The sequence below is a fragment of the Montipora foliosa genome, chromosome 2, assembly GCF_036669935.1.
Source record: "Montipora foliosa isolate CH-2021 chromosome 2, ASM3666993v2, whole genome shotgun sequence".
Taxonomy (NCBI): domain Eukaryota; kingdom Metazoa; phylum Cnidaria; class Anthozoa; order Scleractinia; family Acroporidae; genus Montipora; species Montipora foliosa.
Window position 1 is genome coordinate 21692797 of NC_090870.1, and position 15633 is coordinate 21708429.

General features: G+C 44.9%; 42 non-coding genes across 42 annotated transcripts; all 42 read left to right on the forward strand.

Moving 5' to 3' along the window:
• The first annotated feature begins 162 nt into the window (after nucleotides 1-162).
• LOC137993768 (5S ribosomal RNA) lies at nucleotides 163-281 on the forward strand. Its single transcript, XR_011121920.1, has one exon. It is a non-coding gene; the product is annotated as a 5S ribosomal RNA (ribosomal RNA).
• A 251-nt stretch (nucleotides 282-532) lies between these two features.
• On the forward strand, nucleotides 533-651 carry LOC137993769 (5S ribosomal RNA). The gene has a single exon (XR_011121921.1). It is a non-coding gene; the product is annotated as a 5S ribosomal RNA (ribosomal RNA).
• Nucleotides 652-902: 251 nt separating this feature from the next.
• On the forward strand, nucleotides 903-1021 carry LOC137993771 (5S ribosomal RNA). Its single transcript, XR_011121922.1, has one exon. It is a non-coding gene; the product is annotated as a 5S ribosomal RNA (ribosomal RNA).
• Nucleotides 1022-1271: 250 nt separating this feature from the next.
• LOC137993773 (5S ribosomal RNA) lies at nucleotides 1272-1390 on the forward strand. The gene has a single exon (XR_011121924.1). It is a non-coding gene; the product is annotated as a 5S ribosomal RNA (ribosomal RNA).
• Nucleotides 1391-1641: 251 nt separating this feature from the next.
• On the forward strand, nucleotides 1642-1760 carry LOC137993774 (5S ribosomal RNA). Its single transcript, XR_011121925.1, has one exon. It is a non-coding gene; the product is annotated as a 5S ribosomal RNA (ribosomal RNA).
• Nucleotides 1761-2011: 251 nt separating this feature from the next.
• Nucleotides 2012-2130, forward strand: LOC137993775 (5S ribosomal RNA). The gene has a single exon (XR_011121926.1). It is a non-coding gene; the product is annotated as a 5S ribosomal RNA (ribosomal RNA).
• Nucleotides 2131-2381: 251 nt separating this feature from the next.
• On the forward strand, nucleotides 2382-2500 carry LOC137993776 (5S ribosomal RNA). Its single transcript, XR_011121927.1, has one exon. It is a non-coding gene; the product is annotated as a 5S ribosomal RNA (ribosomal RNA).
• A 251-nt stretch (nucleotides 2501-2751) lies between these two features.
• LOC137993777 (5S ribosomal RNA) lies at nucleotides 2752-2870 on the forward strand. The gene has a single exon (XR_011121928.1). It is a non-coding gene; the product is annotated as a 5S ribosomal RNA (ribosomal RNA).
• Nucleotides 2871-3120: 250 nt separating this feature from the next.
• Nucleotides 3121-3239, forward strand: LOC137993778 (5S ribosomal RNA). Its single transcript, XR_011121929.1, has one exon. It is a non-coding gene; the product is annotated as a 5S ribosomal RNA (ribosomal RNA).
• Nucleotides 3240-3490: 251 nt separating this feature from the next.
• On the forward strand, nucleotides 3491-3609 carry LOC137993779 (5S ribosomal RNA). Its single transcript, XR_011121930.1, has one exon. It is a non-coding gene; the product is annotated as a 5S ribosomal RNA (ribosomal RNA).
• Nucleotides 3610-3860: 251 nt separating this feature from the next.
• Nucleotides 3861-3979, forward strand: LOC137993780 (5S ribosomal RNA). The gene has a single exon (XR_011121931.1). It is a non-coding gene; the product is annotated as a 5S ribosomal RNA (ribosomal RNA).
• A 251-nt stretch (nucleotides 3980-4230) lies between these two features.
• On the forward strand, nucleotides 4231-4349 carry LOC137993781 (5S ribosomal RNA). The gene has a single exon (XR_011121932.1). It is a non-coding gene; the product is annotated as a 5S ribosomal RNA (ribosomal RNA).
• A 251-nt stretch (nucleotides 4350-4600) lies between these two features.
• LOC137993782 (5S ribosomal RNA) lies at nucleotides 4601-4719 on the forward strand. The gene has a single exon (XR_011121933.1). It is a non-coding gene; the product is annotated as a 5S ribosomal RNA (ribosomal RNA).
• A 251-nt stretch (nucleotides 4720-4970) lies between these two features.
• On the forward strand, nucleotides 4971-5089 carry LOC137993784 (5S ribosomal RNA). Its single transcript, XR_011121935.1, has one exon. It is a non-coding gene; the product is annotated as a 5S ribosomal RNA (ribosomal RNA).
• Nucleotides 5090-5340: 251 nt separating this feature from the next.
• Nucleotides 5341-5459, forward strand: LOC137993785 (5S ribosomal RNA). Its single transcript, XR_011121936.1, has one exon. It is a non-coding gene; the product is annotated as a 5S ribosomal RNA (ribosomal RNA).
• Nucleotides 5460-5710: 251 nt separating this feature from the next.
• LOC137993787 (5S ribosomal RNA) lies at nucleotides 5711-5829 on the forward strand. Its single transcript, XR_011121937.1, has one exon. It is a non-coding gene; the product is annotated as a 5S ribosomal RNA (ribosomal RNA).
• A 251-nt stretch (nucleotides 5830-6080) lies between these two features.
• Nucleotides 6081-6199, forward strand: LOC137993788 (5S ribosomal RNA). Its single transcript, XR_011121938.1, has one exon. It is a non-coding gene; the product is annotated as a 5S ribosomal RNA (ribosomal RNA).
• A 251-nt stretch (nucleotides 6200-6450) lies between these two features.
• Nucleotides 6451-6569, forward strand: LOC137993789 (5S ribosomal RNA). The gene has a single exon (XR_011121939.1). It is a non-coding gene; the product is annotated as a 5S ribosomal RNA (ribosomal RNA).
• A 251-nt stretch (nucleotides 6570-6820) lies between these two features.
• On the forward strand, nucleotides 6821-6939 carry LOC137993790 (5S ribosomal RNA). Its single transcript, XR_011121940.1, has one exon. It is a non-coding gene; the product is annotated as a 5S ribosomal RNA (ribosomal RNA).
• Nucleotides 6940-7190: 251 nt separating this feature from the next.
• On the forward strand, nucleotides 7191-7309 carry LOC137993791 (5S ribosomal RNA). Its single transcript, XR_011121941.1, has one exon. It is a non-coding gene; the product is annotated as a 5S ribosomal RNA (ribosomal RNA).
• Nucleotides 7310-7560: 251 nt separating this feature from the next.
• LOC137993792 (5S ribosomal RNA) lies at nucleotides 7561-7679 on the forward strand. The gene has a single exon (XR_011121942.1). It is a non-coding gene; the product is annotated as a 5S ribosomal RNA (ribosomal RNA).
• Nucleotides 7680-7930: 251 nt separating this feature from the next.
• Nucleotides 7931-8049, forward strand: LOC137993793 (5S ribosomal RNA). The gene has a single exon (XR_011121943.1). It is a non-coding gene; the product is annotated as a 5S ribosomal RNA (ribosomal RNA).
• A 251-nt stretch (nucleotides 8050-8300) lies between these two features.
• On the forward strand, nucleotides 8301-8419 carry LOC137993794 (5S ribosomal RNA). Its single transcript, XR_011121944.1, has one exon. It is a non-coding gene; the product is annotated as a 5S ribosomal RNA (ribosomal RNA).
• A 251-nt stretch (nucleotides 8420-8670) lies between these two features.
• Nucleotides 8671-8789, forward strand: LOC137993796 (5S ribosomal RNA). The gene has a single exon (XR_011121946.1). It is a non-coding gene; the product is annotated as a 5S ribosomal RNA (ribosomal RNA).
• A 251-nt stretch (nucleotides 8790-9040) lies between these two features.
• On the forward strand, nucleotides 9041-9159 carry LOC137993797 (5S ribosomal RNA). The gene has a single exon (XR_011121947.1). It is a non-coding gene; the product is annotated as a 5S ribosomal RNA (ribosomal RNA).
• Nucleotides 9160-9410: 251 nt separating this feature from the next.
• On the forward strand, nucleotides 9411-9529 carry LOC137993798 (5S ribosomal RNA). Its single transcript, XR_011121948.1, has one exon. It is a non-coding gene; the product is annotated as a 5S ribosomal RNA (ribosomal RNA).
• A 251-nt stretch (nucleotides 9530-9780) lies between these two features.
• On the forward strand, nucleotides 9781-9899 carry LOC137993799 (5S ribosomal RNA). Its single transcript, XR_011121949.1, has one exon. It is a non-coding gene; the product is annotated as a 5S ribosomal RNA (ribosomal RNA).
• A 251-nt stretch (nucleotides 9900-10150) lies between these two features.
• On the forward strand, nucleotides 10151-10269 carry LOC137993800 (5S ribosomal RNA). The gene has a single exon (XR_011121950.1). It is a non-coding gene; the product is annotated as a 5S ribosomal RNA (ribosomal RNA).
• A 251-nt stretch (nucleotides 10270-10520) lies between these two features.
• Nucleotides 10521-10639, forward strand: LOC137993801 (5S ribosomal RNA). The gene has a single exon (XR_011121951.1). It is a non-coding gene; the product is annotated as a 5S ribosomal RNA (ribosomal RNA).
• A 251-nt stretch (nucleotides 10640-10890) lies between these two features.
• On the forward strand, nucleotides 10891-11009 carry LOC137993803 (5S ribosomal RNA). The gene has a single exon (XR_011121952.1). It is a non-coding gene; the product is annotated as a 5S ribosomal RNA (ribosomal RNA).
• A 251-nt stretch (nucleotides 11010-11260) lies between these two features.
• LOC137993804 (5S ribosomal RNA) lies at nucleotides 11261-11379 on the forward strand. Its single transcript, XR_011121953.1, has one exon. It is a non-coding gene; the product is annotated as a 5S ribosomal RNA (ribosomal RNA).
• A 251-nt stretch (nucleotides 11380-11630) lies between these two features.
• Nucleotides 11631-11749, forward strand: LOC137993805 (5S ribosomal RNA). The gene has a single exon (XR_011121954.1). It is a non-coding gene; the product is annotated as a 5S ribosomal RNA (ribosomal RNA).
• A 251-nt stretch (nucleotides 11750-12000) lies between these two features.
• On the forward strand, nucleotides 12001-12119 carry LOC137993806 (5S ribosomal RNA). Its single transcript, XR_011121955.1, has one exon. It is a non-coding gene; the product is annotated as a 5S ribosomal RNA (ribosomal RNA).
• Nucleotides 12120-12370: 251 nt separating this feature from the next.
• LOC137993808 (5S ribosomal RNA) lies at nucleotides 12371-12489 on the forward strand. The gene has a single exon (XR_011121957.1). It is a non-coding gene; the product is annotated as a 5S ribosomal RNA (ribosomal RNA).
• Nucleotides 12490-12740: 251 nt separating this feature from the next.
• On the forward strand, nucleotides 12741-12859 carry LOC137993809 (5S ribosomal RNA). The gene has a single exon (XR_011121958.1). It is a non-coding gene; the product is annotated as a 5S ribosomal RNA (ribosomal RNA).
• Nucleotides 12860-13110: 251 nt separating this feature from the next.
• Nucleotides 13111-13229, forward strand: LOC137993810 (5S ribosomal RNA). Its single transcript, XR_011121959.1, has one exon. It is a non-coding gene; the product is annotated as a 5S ribosomal RNA (ribosomal RNA).
• A 251-nt stretch (nucleotides 13230-13480) lies between these two features.
• LOC137993811 (5S ribosomal RNA) lies at nucleotides 13481-13599 on the forward strand. The gene has a single exon (XR_011121960.1). It is a non-coding gene; the product is annotated as a 5S ribosomal RNA (ribosomal RNA).
• A 251-nt stretch (nucleotides 13600-13850) lies between these two features.
• On the forward strand, nucleotides 13851-13969 carry LOC137993812 (5S ribosomal RNA). Its single transcript, XR_011121961.1, has one exon. It is a non-coding gene; the product is annotated as a 5S ribosomal RNA (ribosomal RNA).
• A 251-nt stretch (nucleotides 13970-14220) lies between these two features.
• Nucleotides 14221-14339, forward strand: LOC137993813 (5S ribosomal RNA). Its single transcript, XR_011121962.1, has one exon. It is a non-coding gene; the product is annotated as a 5S ribosomal RNA (ribosomal RNA).
• A 251-nt stretch (nucleotides 14340-14590) lies between these two features.
• Nucleotides 14591-14709, forward strand: LOC137993814 (5S ribosomal RNA). Its single transcript, XR_011121963.1, has one exon. It is a non-coding gene; the product is annotated as a 5S ribosomal RNA (ribosomal RNA).
• Nucleotides 14710-14960: 251 nt separating this feature from the next.
• LOC137993815 (5S ribosomal RNA) lies at nucleotides 14961-15079 on the forward strand. The gene has a single exon (XR_011121964.1). It is a non-coding gene; the product is annotated as a 5S ribosomal RNA (ribosomal RNA).
• A 251-nt stretch (nucleotides 15080-15330) lies between these two features.
• On the forward strand, nucleotides 15331-15449 carry LOC137993816 (5S ribosomal RNA). Its single transcript, XR_011121965.1, has one exon. It is a non-coding gene; the product is annotated as a 5S ribosomal RNA (ribosomal RNA).
• Nucleotides 15450-15633: the final 184 nt, after the last annotated feature.

Below are 15633 nucleotides of genomic sequence, written 5' to 3' on the forward strand. Positions count from 1 at the left end.
GCGCGACAAATGTTAAAGTTGTCGTCACAATGTAACTGGTTGATGGCCTATTAATTGAACATTCTTTGCAGTCTGAAGGGAAGGCAAGGGGGGTTTTCACTCGCTTTCTCGCTTGGCTAGACGAAAACAAATCACACATACAACTAGAGCTTGTATTCTTCCGTCTACGACCATACCACAGGCAAAAAACCGGGTCCCGTCCGATCCCCGCAGTCAAATCCTGTAGGGCGAGAGTAGTACTTCGCTGGGTGACCGCTTGGGAATTCCTCGTGTTGTAGGCTTCTACTTTATTGATTGCTTTTAGTTTATGGTTGATTCATGAGTTGTTATTTTCTTGCTTGTCCACATTGCATGAGCACTGAATTTTCGCGCGCGACAAATGTTAAAGTTGTCGTCACAATGTAACTGGTTGATGGCCTATTAATTGAACATTCTTTGCAGTCTGAAGGGAAGGCAAGGGGGGTTTTCACTCGCTTTCTCGCTTGGCTAGACGAAAACAAATCACACATACAACTAGAGCTTGTATTCTTCCGTCTACGACCATACCACAGGCAAAAAACCGGGTCCCGTCCGATCCCCGCAGTCAAATCCTGTAGGGCGAGAGTAGTACTTCGCTGGGTGACCGCTTGGGAATTCCTCGTGTTGTAGGCTTCTACTTTATTGATTGCTTTTAGTTTATGGTTGATTCATGAGTTGTTATTTTCTTGCTTGTCCACATTGCATGAGCACTGAATTTTCGCGCGCGACAAATGTTAAAGTTGTCGTCACAATGTAACTGGTTGATGGCCTATTAATTGAACATTCTTTGCAGTCTGAAGGGAAGGCAAGGGGGGTTTTCACTCGCTTTCTCGCTTGGCTAGACGAAAACAAATCACACATACAACTAGAGCTTGTATTCTTCCGTCTACGACCATACCACAGGCAAAAAACCGGGTCCCGTCCGATCCCCGCAGTCAAATCCTGTAGGGCGAGAGTAGTACTTCGCTGGGTGACCGCTTGGGAATTCCTCGTGTTGTAGGCTTCTACTTTATTGATTGCTTTTAGTTTATGGTTGATTCATGAGTTGTTATTTTCTTGCTTGTCCACATTGCATGAGCACTGAATTTTCGCGCGCGACAAATGTTAAAGTTGTCGTCACAATGTAACTGGTTGATGGCCTATTAATTGAACATTCTTTGCAGTCTGAAGGGAAGGCAAGGGGGTTTTCACTCGCTTTCTCGCTTGGCTAGACGAAAACAAATCACACATACAACTAGAGCTTGTATTCTTCCGTCTACGACCATACCACAGGCAAAAAACCGGGTCCCGTCCGATCCCCGCAGTCAAATCCTGTAGGGCGAGAGTAGTACTTCGCTGGGTGACCGCTTGGGAATTCCTCGTGTTGTAGGCTTCTACTTTATTGATTGCTTTTAGTTTATGGTTGATTCATGAGTTGTTATTTTCTTGCTTGTCCACATTGCATGAGCACTGAATTTTCGCGCGCGACAAATGTTAAAGTTGTCGTCACAATGTAACTGGTTGATGGCCTATTAATTGAACATTCTTTGCAGTCTGAAGGGAAGGCAAGGGGGGTTTTCACTCGCTTTCTCGCTTGGCTAGACGAAAACAAATCACACATACAACTAGAGCTTGTATTCTTCCGTCTACGACCATACCACAGGCAAAAAACCGGGTCCCGTCCGATCCCCGCAGTCAAATCCTGTAGGGCGAGAGTAGTACTTCGCTGGGTGACCGCTTGGGAATTCCTCGTGTTGTAGGCTTCTACTTTATTGATTGCTTTTAGTTTATAGTTGATTCATGAGTTGTTATTTTCTTGCTTGTCCACATTGCATGAGCACTGAATTTTCGCGCGCGACAAATGTTAAAGTTGTCGTCACAATGTAACTGGTTGATGGCCTATTAATTGAACATTCTTTGCAGTCTGAAGGGAAGGCAAGGGGGGTTTTCACTCGCTTTCTCGCTTGGCTAGACGAAAACAAATCACACATACAACTAGAGCTTGTATTCTTCCGTCTACGACCATACCACAGGCAAAAAACCGGGTCCCGTCCGATCCCCGCAGTCAAATCCTGTAGGGCGAGAGTAGTACTTCGCTGGGTGACCGCTTGGGAATTCCTCGTGTTGTAGGCTTCTACTTTATTGATTGCTTTTAGTTTATAGTTGATTCATGAGTTGTTATTTTCTTGCTTGTCCACATTGCATGAGCACTGAATTTTCGCGCGCGACAAATGTTAAAGTTGTCGTCACAATGTAACTGGTTGATGGCCTATTAATTGAACATTCTTTGCAGTCTGAAGGGAAGGCAAGGGGGGTTTTCACTCGCTTTCTCGCTTGGCTAGACGAAAACAAATCACACATACAACTAGAGCTTGTATTCTTCCGTCTACGACCATACCACAGGCAAAAAACCGGGTCCCGTCCGATCCCCGCAGTCAAATCCTGTAGGGCGAGAGTAGTACTTCGCTGGGTGACCGCTTGGGAATTCCTCGTGTTGTAGGCTTCTACTTTATTGATTGCTTTTAGTTTATAGTTGATTCATGAGTTGTTATTTTCTTGCTTGTCCACATTGCATGAGCACTGAATTTTCGCGCGCGACAAATGTTAAAGTTGTCGTCACAATGTAACTGGTTGATGGCCTATTAATTGAACATTCTTTGCAGTCTGAAGGGAAGGCAAGGGGGGTTTTCACTCGCTTTCTCGCTTGGCTAGACGAAAACAAATCACACATACAACTAGAGCTTGTATTCTTCCGTCTACGACCATACCACAGGCAAAAAACCGGGTCCCGTCCGATCCCCGCAGTCAAATCCTGTAGGGCGAGAGTAGTACTTCGCTGGGTGACCGCTTGGGAATTCCTCGTGTTGTAGGCTTCTACTTTATTGATTGCTTTTAGTTATAGTTGATTCATGAGTTGTTATTTTCTTGCTTGTCCACATTGCATGAGCACTGAATTTTCGCGCGCGACAAATGTTAAAGTTGTCGTCACAATGTAACTGGTTGATGGCCTATTAATTGAACATTCTTTGCAGTCTGAAGGGAAGGCAAGGGGGGTTTTCACTCGCTTTCTCGCTTGGCTAGACGAAAACAAATCACACATACAACTAGAGCTTGTATTCTTCCGTCTACGACCATACCACAGGCAAAAAACCGGGTCCCGTCCGATCCCCGCAGTCAAATCCTGTAGGGCGAGAGTAGTACTTCGCTGGGTGACCGCTTGGGAATTCCTCGTGTTGTAGGCTTCTACTTTATTGATTGCTTTTAGTTTATAGTTGATTCATGAGTTGTTATTTTCTTGCTTGTCCACATTGCATGAGCACTGAATTTTCGCGCGCGACAAATGTTAAAGTTGTCGTCACAATGTAACTGGTTGATGGCCTATTAATTGAACATTCTTTGCAGTCTGAAGGGAAGGCAAGGGGGGTTTTCACTCGCTTTCTCGCTTGGCTAGACGAAAACAAATCACACATACAACTAGAGCTTGTATTCTTCCGTCTACGACCATACCACAGGCAAAAAACCGGGTCCCGTCCGATCCCCGCAGTCAAATCCTGTAGGGCGAGAGTAGTACTTCGCTGGGTGACCGCTTGGGAATTCCTCGTGTTGTAGGCTTCTACTTTATTGATTGCTTTTAGTTTATAGTTGATTCATGAGTTGTTATTTTCTTGCTTGTCCACATTGCATGAGCACTGAATTTTCGCGCGCGACAAATGTTAAAGTTGTCGTCACAATGTAACTGGTTGATGGCCTATTAATTGAACATTCTTTGCAGTCTGAAGGGAAGGCAAGGGGGGTTTTCACTCGCTTTCTCGCTTGGCTAGACGAAAACAAATCACACATACAACTAGAGCTTGTATTCTTCCGTCTACGACCATACCACAGGCAAAAAACCGGGTCCCGTCCGATCCCCGCAGTCAAATCCTGTAGGGCGAGAGTAGTACTTCGCTGGGTGACCGCTTGGGAATTCCTCGTGTTGTAGGCTTCTACTTTATTGATTGCTTTTAGTTTATAGTTGATTCATGAGTTGTTATTTTCTTGCTTGTCCACATTGCATGAGCACTGAATTTTCGCGCGCGACAAATGTTAAAGTTGTCGTCACAATGTAACTGGTTGATGGCCTATTAATTGAACATTCTTTGCAGTCTGAAGGGAAGGCAAGGGGGGTTTTCACTCGCTTTCTCGCTTGGCTAGACGAAAACAAATCACACATACAACTAGAGCTTGTATTCTTCCGTCTACGACCATACCACAGGCAAAAAACCGGGTCCCGTCCGATCCCCGCAGTCAAATCCTGTAGGGCGAGAGTAGTACTTCGCTGGGTGACCGCTTGGGAATTCCTCGTGTTGTAGGCTTCTACTTTATTGATTGCTTTTAGTTTATAGTTGATTCATGAGTTGTTATTTTCTTGCTTGTCCACATTGCATGAGCACTGAATTTTCGCGCGCGACAAATGTTAAAGTTGTCGTCACAATGTAACTGGTTGATGGCCTATTAATTGAACATTCTTTGCAGTCTGAAGGGAAGGCAAGGGGGGTTTTCACTCGCTTTCTCGCTTGGCTAGACGAAAACAAATCACACATACAACTAGAGCTTGTATTCTTCCGTCTACGACCATACCACAGGCAAAAAACCGGGTCCCGTCCGATCCCCGCAGTCAAATCCTGTAGGGCGAGAGTAGTACTTCGCTGGGTGACCGCTTGGGAATTCCTCGTGTTGTAGGCTTCTACTTTATTGATTGCTTTTAGTTTATAGTTGATTCATGAGTTGTTATTTTCTTGCTTGTCCACATTGCATGAGCACTGAATTTTCGCGCGCGACAAATGTTAAAGTTGTCGTCACAATGTAACTGGTTGATGGCCTATTAATTGAACATTCTTTGCAGTCTGAAGGGAAGGCAAGGGGGGTTTTCACTCGCTTTCTCGCTTGGCTAGACGAAAACAAATCACACATACAACTAGAGCTTGTATTCTTCCGTCTACGACCATACCACAGGCAAAAAACCGGGTCCCGTCCGATCCCCGCAGTCAAATCCTGTAGGGCGAGAGTAGTACTTCGCTGGGTGACCGCTTGGGAATTCCTCGTGTTGTAGGCTTCTACTTTATTGATTGCTTTTAGTTTATAGTTGATTCATGAGTTGTTATTTTCTTGCTTGTCCACATTGCATGAGCACTGAATTTTCGCGCGCGACAAATGTTAAAGTTGTCGTCACAATGTAACTGGTTGATGGCCTATTAATTGAACATTCTTTGCAGTCTGAAGGGAAGGCAAGGGGGGTTTTCACTCGCTTTCTCGCTTGGCTAGACGAAAACAAATCACACATACAACTAGAGCTTGTATTCTTCCGTCTACGACCATACCACAGGCAAAAAACCGGGTCCCGTCCGATCCCCGCAGTCAAATCCTGTAGGGCGAGAGTAGTACTTCGCTGGGTGACCGCTTGGGAATTCCTCGTGTTGTAGGCTTCTACTTTATTGATTGCTTTTAGTTTATAGTTGATTCATGAGTTGTTATTTTCTTGCTTGTCCACATTGCATGAGCACTGAATTTTCGCGCGCGACAAATGTTAAAGTTGTCGTCACAATGTAACTGGTTGATGGCCTATTAATTGAACATTCTTTGCAGTCTGAAGGGAAGGCAAGGGGGGTTTTCACTCGCTTTCTCGCTTGGCTAGACGAAAACAAATCACACATACAACTAGAGCTTGTATTCTTCCGTCTACGACCATACCACAGGCAAAAAACCGGGTCCCGTCCGATCCCCGCAGTCAAATCCTGTAGGGCGAGAGTAGTACTTCGCTGGGTGACCGCTTGGGAATTCCTCGTGTTGTAGGCTTCTACTTTATTGATTGCTTTTAGTTTATAGTTGATTCATGAGTTGTTATTTTCTTGCTTGTCCACATTGCATGAGCACTGAATTTTCGCGCGCGACAAATGTTAAAGTTGTCGTCACAATGTAACTGGTTGATGGCCTATTAATTGAACATTCTTTGCAGTCTGAAGGGAAGGCAAGGGGGGTTTTCACTCGCTTTCTCGCTTGGCTAGACGAAAACAAATCACACATACAACTAGAGCTTGTATTCTTCCGTCTACGACCATACCACAGGCAAAAAACCGGGTCCCGTCCGATCCCCGCAGTCAAATCCTGTAGGGCGAGAGTAGTACTTCGCTGGGTGACCGCTTGGGAATTCCTCGTGTTGTAGGCTTCTACTTTATTGATTGCTTTTAGTTTATAGTTGATTCATGAGTTGTTATTTTCTTGCTTGTCCACATTGCATGAGCACTGAATTTTCGCGCGCGACAAATGTTAAAGTTGTCGTCACAATGTAACTGGTTGATGGCCTATTAATTGAACATTCTTTGCAGTCTGAAGGGAAGGCAAGGGGGGTTTTCACTCGCTTTCTCGCTTGGCTAGACGAAAACAAATCACACATACAACTAGAGCTTGTATTCTTCCGTCTACGACCATACCACAGGCAAAAAACCGGGTCCCGTCCGATCCCCGCAGTCAAATCCTGTAGGGCGAGAGTAGTACTTCGCTGGGTGACCGCTTGGGAATTCCTCGTGTTGTAGGCTTCTACTTTATTGATTGCTTTTAGTTTATAGTTGATTCATGAGTTGTTATTTTCTTGCTTGTCCACATTGCATGAGCACTGAATTTTCGCGCGCGACAAATGTTAAAGTTGTCGTCACAATGTAACTGGTTGATGGCCTATTAATTGAACATTCTTTGCAGTCTGAAGGGAAGGCAAGGGGGGTTTTCACTCGCTTTCTCGCTTGGCTAGACGAAAACAAATCACACATACAACTAGAGCTTGTATTCTTCCGTCTACGACCATACCACAGGCAAAAAACCGGGTCCCGTCCGATCCCCGCAGTCAAATCCTGTAGGGCGAGAGTAGTACTTCGCTGGGTGACCGCTTGGGAATTCCTCGTGTTGTAGGCTTCTACTTTATTGATTGCTTTTAGTTTATAGTTGATTCATGAGTTGTTATTTTCTTGCTTGTCCACATTGCATGAGCACTGAATTTTCGCGCGCGACAAATGTTAAAGTTGTCGTCACAATGTAACTGGTTGATGGCCTATTAATTGAACATTCTTTGCAGTCTGAAGGGAAGGCAAGGGGGGTTTTCACTCGCTTTCTCGCTTGGCTAGACGAAAACAAATCACACATACAACTAGAGCTTGTATTCTTCCGTCTACGACCATACCACAGGCAAAAAACCGGGTCCCGTCCGATCCCCGCAGTCAAATCCTGTAGGGCGAGAGTAGTACTTCGCTGGGTGACCGCTTGGGAATTCCTCGTGTTGTAGGCTTCTACTTTATTGATTGCTTTTAGTTTATAGTTGATTCATGAGTTGTTATTTTCTTGCTTGTCCACATTGCATGAGCACTGAATTTTCGCGCGCGACAAATGTTAAAGTTGTCGTCACAATGTAACTGGTTGATGGCCTATTAATTGAACATTCTTTGCAGTCTGAAGGGAAGGCAAGGGGGGTTTTCACTCGCTTTCTCGCTTGGCTAGACGAAAACAAATCACACATACAACTAGAGCTTGTATTCTTCCGTCTACGACCATACCACAGGCAAAAAACCGGGTCCCGTCCGATCCCCGCAGTCAAATCCTGTAGGGCGAGAGTAGTACTTCGCTGGGTGACCGCTTGGGAATTCCTCGTGTTGTAGGCTTCTACTTTATTGATTGCTTTTAGTTTATAGTTGATTCATGAGTTGTTATTTTCTTGCTTGTCCACATTGCATGAGCACTGAATTTTCGCGCGCGACAAATGTTAAAGTTGTCGTCACAATGTAACTGGTTGATGGCCTATTAATTGAACATTCTTTGCAGTCTGAAGGGAAGGCAAGGGGGGTTTTCACTCGCTTTCTCGCTTGGCTAGACGAAAACAAATCACACATACAACTAGAGCTTGTATTCTTCCGTCTACGACCATACCACAGGCAAAAAACCGGGTCCCGTCCGATCCCCGCAGTCAAATCCTGTAGGGCGAGAGTAGTACTTCGCTGGGTGACCGCTTGGGAATTCCTCGTGTTGTAGGCTTCTACTTTATTGATTGCTTTTAGTTTATAGTTGATTCATGAGTTGTTATTTTCTTGCTTGTCCACATTGCATGAGCACTGAATTTTCGCGCGCGACAAATGTTAAAGTTGTCGTCACAATGTAACTGGTTGATGGCCTATTAATTGAACATTCTTTGCAGTCTGAAGGGAAGGCAAGGGGGGTTTTCACTCGCTTTCTCGCTTGGCTAGACGAAAACAAATCACACATACAACTAGAGCTTGTATTCTTCCGTCTACGACCATACCACAGGCAAAAAACCGGGTCCCGTCCGATCCCCGCAGTCAAATCCTGTAGGGCGAGAGTAGTACTTCGCTGGGTGACCGCTTGGGAATTCCTCGTGTTGTAGGCTTCTACTTTATTGATTGCTTTTAGTTTATAGTTGATTCATGAGTTGTTATTTTCTTGCTTGTCCACATTGCATGAGCACTGAATTTTCGCGCGCGACAAATGTTAAAGTTGTCGTCACAATGTAACTGGTTGATGGCCTATTAATTGAACATTCTTTGCAGTCTGAAGGGAAGGCAAGGGGGGTTTTCACTCGCTTTCTCGCTTGGCTAGACGAAAACAAATCACACATACAACTAGAGCTTGTATTCTTCCGTCTACGACCATACCACAGGCAAAAAACCGGGTCCCGTCCGATCCCCGCAGTCAAATCCTGTAGGGCGAGAGTAGTACTTCGCTGGGTGACCGCTTGGGAATTCCTCGTGTTGTAGGCTTCTACTTTATTGATTGCTTTTAGTTTATAGTTGATTCATGAGTTGTTATTTTCTTGCTTGTCCACATTGCATGAGCACTGAATTTTCGCGCGCGACAAATGTTAAAGTTGTCGTCACAATGTAACTGGTTGATGGCCTATTAATTGAACATTCTTTGCAGTCTGAAGGGAAGGCAAGGGGGGTTTTCACTCGCTTTCTCGCTTGGCTAGACGAAAACAAATCACACATACAACTAGAGCTTGTATTCTTCCGTCTACGACCATACCACAGGCAAAAAACCGGGTCCCGTCCGATCCCCGCAGTCAAATCCTGTAGGGCGAGAGTAGTACTTCGCTGGGTGACCGCTTGGGAATTCCTCGTGTTGTAGGCTTCTACTTTATTGATTGCTTTTAGTTTATAGTTGATTCATGAGTTGTTATTTTCTTGCTTGTCCACATTGCATGAGCACTGAATTTTCGCGCGCGACAAATGTTAAAGTTGTCGTCACAATGTAACTGGTTGATGGCCTATTAATTGAACATTCTTTGCAGTCTGAAGGGAAGGCAAGGGGGGTTTTCACTCGCTTTCTCGCTTGGCTAGACGAAAACAAATCACACATACAACTAGAGCTTGTATTCTTCCGTCTACGACCATACCACAGGCAAAAAACCGGGTCCCGTCCGATCCCCGCAGTCAAATCCTGTAGGGCGAGAGTAGTACTTCGCTGGGTGACCGCTTGGGAATTCCTCGTGTTGTAGGCTTCTACTTTATTGATTGCTTTTAGTTTATAGTTGATTCATGAGTTGTTATTTTCTTGCTTGTCCACATTGCATGAGCACTGAATTTTCGCGCGCGACAAATGTTAAAGTTGTCGTCACAATGTAACTGGTTGATGGCCTATTAATTGAACATTCTTTGCAGTCTGAAGGGAAGGCAAGGGGGGTTTTCACTCGCTTTCTCGCTTGGCTAGACGAAAACAAATCACACATACAACTAGAGCTTGTATTCTTCCGTCTACGACCATACCACAGGCAAAAAACCGGGTCCCGTCCGATCCCCGCAGTCAAATCCTGTAGGGCGAGAGTAGTACTTCGCTGGGTGACCGCTTGGGAATTCCTCGTGTTGTAGGCTTCTACTTTATTGATTGCTTTTAGTTTATAGTTGATTCATGAGTTGTTATTTTCTTGCTTGTCCACATTGCATGAGCACTGAATTTTCGCGCGCGACAAATGTTAAAGTTGTCGTCACAATGTAACTGGTTGATGGCCTATTAATTGAACATTCTTTGCAGTCTGAAGGGAAGGCAAGGGGGGTTTTCACTCGCTTTCTCGCTTGGCTAGACGAAAAGAAATCACACATACAACTAGAGCTTGTATTCTTCCGTCTACGACCATACCACAGGCAAAAAACCGGGTCCCGTCCGATCCCCGCAGTCAAATCCTGTAGGGCGAGAGTAGTACTTCGCTGGGTGACCGCTTGGGAATTCCTCGTGTTGTAGGCTTCTACTTTATTGATTGCTTTTAGTTTATAGTTGATTCATGAGTTGTTATTTTCTTGCTTGTCCACATTGCATGAGCACTGAATTTTCGCGCGCGACAAATGTTAAAGTTGTCGTCACAATGTAACTGGTTGATGGCCTATTAATTGAACATTCTTTGCAGTCTGAAGGGAAGGCAAGGGGGGTTTTCACTCGCTTTCTCGCTTGGCTAGACGAAAACAAATCACACATACAACTAGAGCTTGTATTCTTCCGTCTACGACCATACCACAGGCAAAAAACCGGGTCCCGTCCGATCCCCGCAGTCAAATCCTGTAGGGCGAGAGTAGTACTTCGCTGGGTGACCGCTTGGGAATTCCTCGTGTTGTAGGCTTCTACTTTATTGATTGCTTTTAGTTTATAGTTGATTCATGAGTTGTTATTTTCTTGCTTGTCCACATTGCATGAGCACTGAATTTTCGCGCGCGACAAATGTTAAAGTTGTCGTCACAATGTAACTGGTTGATGGCCTATTAATTGAACATTCTTTGCAGTCTGAAGGGAAGGCAAGGGGGGTTTTCACTCGCTTTCTCGCTTGGCTAGACGAAAACAAATCACACATACAACTAGAGCTTGTATTCTTCCGTCTACGACCATACCACAGGCAAAAAACCGGGTCCCGTCCGATCCCCGCAGTCAAATCCTGTAGGGCGAGAGTAGTACTTCGCTGGGTGACCGCTTGGGAATTCCTCGTGTTGTAGGCTTCTACTTTATTGATTGCTTTTAGTTTATAGTTGATTCATGAGTTGTTATTTTCTTGCTTGTCCACATTGCATGAGCACTGAATTTTCGCGCGCGACAAATGTTAAAGTTGTCGTCACAATGTAACTGGTTGATGGCCTATTAATTGAACATTCTTTGCAGTCTGAAGGGAAGGCAAGGGGGGTTTTCACTCGCTTTCTCGCTTGGCTAGACGAAAACAAATCACACATACAACTAGAGCTTGTATTCTTCCGTCTACGACCATACCACAGGCAAAAAACCGGGTCCCGTCCGATCCCCGCAGTCAAATCCTGTAGGGCGAGAGTAGTACTTCGCTGGGTGACCGCTTGGGAATTCCTCGTGTTGTAGGCTTCTACTTTATTGATTGCTTTTAGTTTATAGTTGATTCATGAGTTGTTATTTTCTTGCTTGTCCACATTGCATGAGCACTGAATTTTCGCGCGCGACAAATGTTAAAGTTGTCGTCACAATGTAACTGGTTGATGGCCTATTAATTGAACATTCTTTGCAGTCTGAAGGGAAGGCAAGGGGGGTTTTCACTCGCTTTCTCGCTTGGCTAGACGAAAACAAATCACACATACAACTAGAGCTTGTATTCTTCCGTCTACGACCATACCACAGGCAAAAAACCGGGTCCCGTCCGATCCCCGCAGTCAAATCCTGTAGGGCGAGAGTAGTACTTCGCTGGGTGACCGCTTGGGAATTCCTCGTGTTGTAGGCTTCTACTTTATTGATTGCTTTTAGTTTATAGTTGATTCATGAGTTGTTATTTTCTTGCTTGTCCACATTGCATGAGCACTGAATTTTCGCGCGCGACAAATGTTAAAGTTGTCGTCACAATGTAACTGGTTGATGGCCTATTAATTGAACATTCTTTGCAGTCTGAAGGGAAGGCAAGGGGGGTTTTCACTCGCTTTCTCGCTTGGCTAGACGAAAACAAATCACACATACAACTAGAGCTTGTATTCTTCCGTCTACGACCATACCACAGGCAAAAAACCGGGTCCCGTCCGATCCCCGCAGTCAAATCCTGTAGGGCGAGAGTAGTACTTCGCTGGGTGACCGCTTGGGAATTCCTCGTGTTGTAGGCTTCTACTTTATTGATTGCTTTTAGTTTATAGTTGATTCATGAGTTGTTATTTTCTTGCTTGTCCACATTGCATGAGCACTGAATTTTCGCGCGCGACAAATGTTAAAGTTGTCGTCACAATGTAACTGGTTGATGGCCTATTAATTGAACATTCTTTGCAGTCTGAAGGGAAGGCAAGGGGGGTTTTCACTCGCTTTCTCGCTTGGCTAGACGAAAACAAATCACACATACAACTAGAGCTTGTATTCTTCCGTCTACGACCATACCACAGGCAAAAAACCGGGTCCCGTCCGATCCCCGCAGTCAAATCCTGTAGGGCGAGAGTAGTACTTCGCTGGGTGACCGCTTGGGAATTCCTCGTGTTGTAGGCTTCTACTTTATTGATTGCTTTTAGTTTATAGTTGATTCATGAGTTGTTATTTTCTTGCTTGTCCACATTGCATGAGCACTGAATTTTCGCGCGCGACAAATGTTAAAGTTGTCGTCACAATGTAACTGGTTGATGGCCTATTAATTGAACATTCTTTGCAGTCTGAAGGGAAGGCAAGGGGGGTTTTCACTCGCTTTCTCGCTTGGCTAGACGAAAACAAATCACACATACAACTAGAGCTTGTATTCTTCCGTCTACGACCATACCACAGGCAAAAAACCGGGTCCCGTCCGATCCCCGCAGTCAAATCCTGTAGGGCGAGAGTAGTACTTCGCTGGGTGACCGCTTGGGAATTCCTCGTGTTGTAGGCTTCTACTTTATTGATTGCTTTTAGTTTATAGTTGATTCATGAGTTGTTATTTTCTTGCTTGTCCACATTGCATGAGCACTGAATTTTCGCGCGCGACAAATGTTAAAGTTGTCGTCACAATGTAACTGGTTGATGGCCTATTAATTGAACATTCTTTGCAGTCTGAAGGGAAGGCAAGGGGGGTTTTCACTCGCTTTCTCGCTTGGCTAGACGAAAACAAATCACACATACAACTAGAGCTTGTATTCTTCCGTCTACGACCATACCACAGGCAAAAAACCGGGTCCCGTCCGATCCCCGCAGTCAAATCCTGTAGGGCGAGAGTAGTACTTCGCTGGGTGACCGCTTGGGAATTCCTCGTGTTGTAGGCTTCTACTTTATTGATTGCTTTTAGTTTATAGTTGATTCATGAGTTGTTATTTTCTTGCTTGTCCACATTGCATGAGCACTGAATTTTCGCGCGCGACAAATGTTAAAGTTGTCGTCACAATGTAACTGGTTGATGGCCTATTAATTGAACATTCTTTGCAGTCTGAAGGGAAGGCAAGGGGGGTTTTCACTCGCTTTCTCGCTTGGCTAGACGAAAACAAATCACACATACAACTAGAGCTTGTATTCTTCCGTCTACGACCATACCACAGGCAAAAAACCGGGTCCCGTCCGATCCCCGCAGTCAAATCCTGTAGGGCGAGAGTAGTACTTCGCTGGGTGACCGCTTGGGAATTCCTCGTGTTGTAGGCTTCTACTTTATTGATTGCTTTTAGTTTATAGTTGATTCATGAGTTGTTATTTTCTTGCTTGTCCACATTGCATGAGCACTGAATTTTCGCGCGCGACAAATGTTAAAGTTGTCGTCACAATGTAACTGGTTGATGGCCTATTAATTGAACATTCTTTGCAGTCTGAAGGGAAGGCAAGGGGGGTTTTCACTCGCTTTCTCGCTTGGCTAGACGAAAACAAATCACACATACAACTAGAGCTTGTATTCTTCCGTCTACGACCATACCACAGGCAAAAAACCGGGTCCCGTCCGATCCCCGCAGTCAAATCCTGTAGGGCGAGAGTAGTACTTCGCTGGGTGACCGCTTGGGAATTCCTCGTGTTGTAGGCTTCTACTTTATTGATTGCTTTTAGTTTATAGTTGATTCATGAGTTGTTATTTTCTTGCTTGTCCACATTGCATGAGCACTGAATTTTCGCGCGCGACAAATGTTAAAGTTGTCGTCACAATGTAACTGGTTGATGGCCTATTAATTGAACATTCTTTGCAGTCTGAAGGGAAGGCAAGGGGGGTTTTCACTCGCTTTCTCGCTTGGCTAGACGAAAACAAATCACACATACAACTAGAGCTTGTATTCTTCCGTCTACGACCATACCACAGGCAAAAAACCGGGTCCCGTCCGATCCCCGCAGTCAAATCCTGTAGGGCGAGAGTAGTACTTCGCTGGGTGACCGCTTGGGAATTCCTCGTGTTGTAGGCTTCTACTTTATTGATTGCTTTTAGTTTATAGTTGATTCATGAGTTGTTATTTTCTTGCTTGTCCACATTGCATGAGCACTGAATTTTCGCGCGCGACAAATGTTAAAGTTGTCGTCACAATGTAACTGGTTGATGGCCTATTAATTGAACATTCTTTGCAGTCTGAAGGGAAGGCAAGGGGGGTTTTCACTCGCTTTCTCGCTTGGCTAGACGAAAACAAATCACACATACAACTAGAGCTTGTATTCTTCCGTCTACGACCATACCACAGGCAAAAAACCGGGTCCCGTCCGATCCCCGCAGTCAAATCCTGTAGGGCGAGAGTAGTACTTCGCTGGGTGACCGCTTGGGAATTCCTCGTGTTGTAGGCTTCTACTTTATTGATTGCTTTTAGTTTATAGTTGATTCATGAGTTGTTATTTTCTTGCTTGTCCACATTGCATGAGCACTGAATTTTCGCGCGCGACAAATGTTAAAGTTGTCGTCACAATGTAACTGGTTGATGGCCTATTAATTGAACATTCTTTGCAGTCTGAAGGGAAGGCAAGGGGGGTTTTCACTCGCTTTCTCGCTTGGCTAGACGAAAACAAATCACACATACAACTAGAGCTTGTATTCTTCCGTCTACGACCATACCACAGGCAAAAAACCGGGTCCCGTCCGATCCCCGCAGTCAAATCCTGTAGGGCGAGAGTAGTACTTCGCTGGGTGACCGCTTGGGAATTCCTCGTGTTGTAGGCTTCTACTTTATTGATTGCTTTTAGTTTATAGTTGATTCATGAGTTGTTATTTTCTTGCTTGTCCACATTGCATGAGCACTGAATTTTCGCGCGCGACAAATGTTAAAGTTGTCGTCACAATGTAACTGGTTGATGGCCTATTAATTGAACATTCTTTGCAGTCTGAAGGGAAGGCAAGGGGGGTTTTCACTCGCTTTCTCGCTTGGCTAGACGAAAACAAATCACACATACAACTAGAGCTTGTATTCTTCCGTCTACGACCATACCACAGGCAAAAAACCGGGTCCCGTCCGATCCCCGCAGTCAAATCCTGTAGGGCGAGAGTAGTACTTCGCTGGGTGACCGCTTGGGAATTCCTCGTGTTGTAGGCTTCTACTTTATTGATTGCTTTTAGTTTATAGTTGATTCATGAGTTGTTATTTTCTTGCTTGTCCACATTGCATGAGCACTGAATTTTCGCGCGCGACAAATGTTAAAGTTGTCGTCACAATGTAACTGGTTGATGGCCTATTAATTGAACATTCTTTGCAGTCTGAAGGGAAGGCAAGGGGGGTT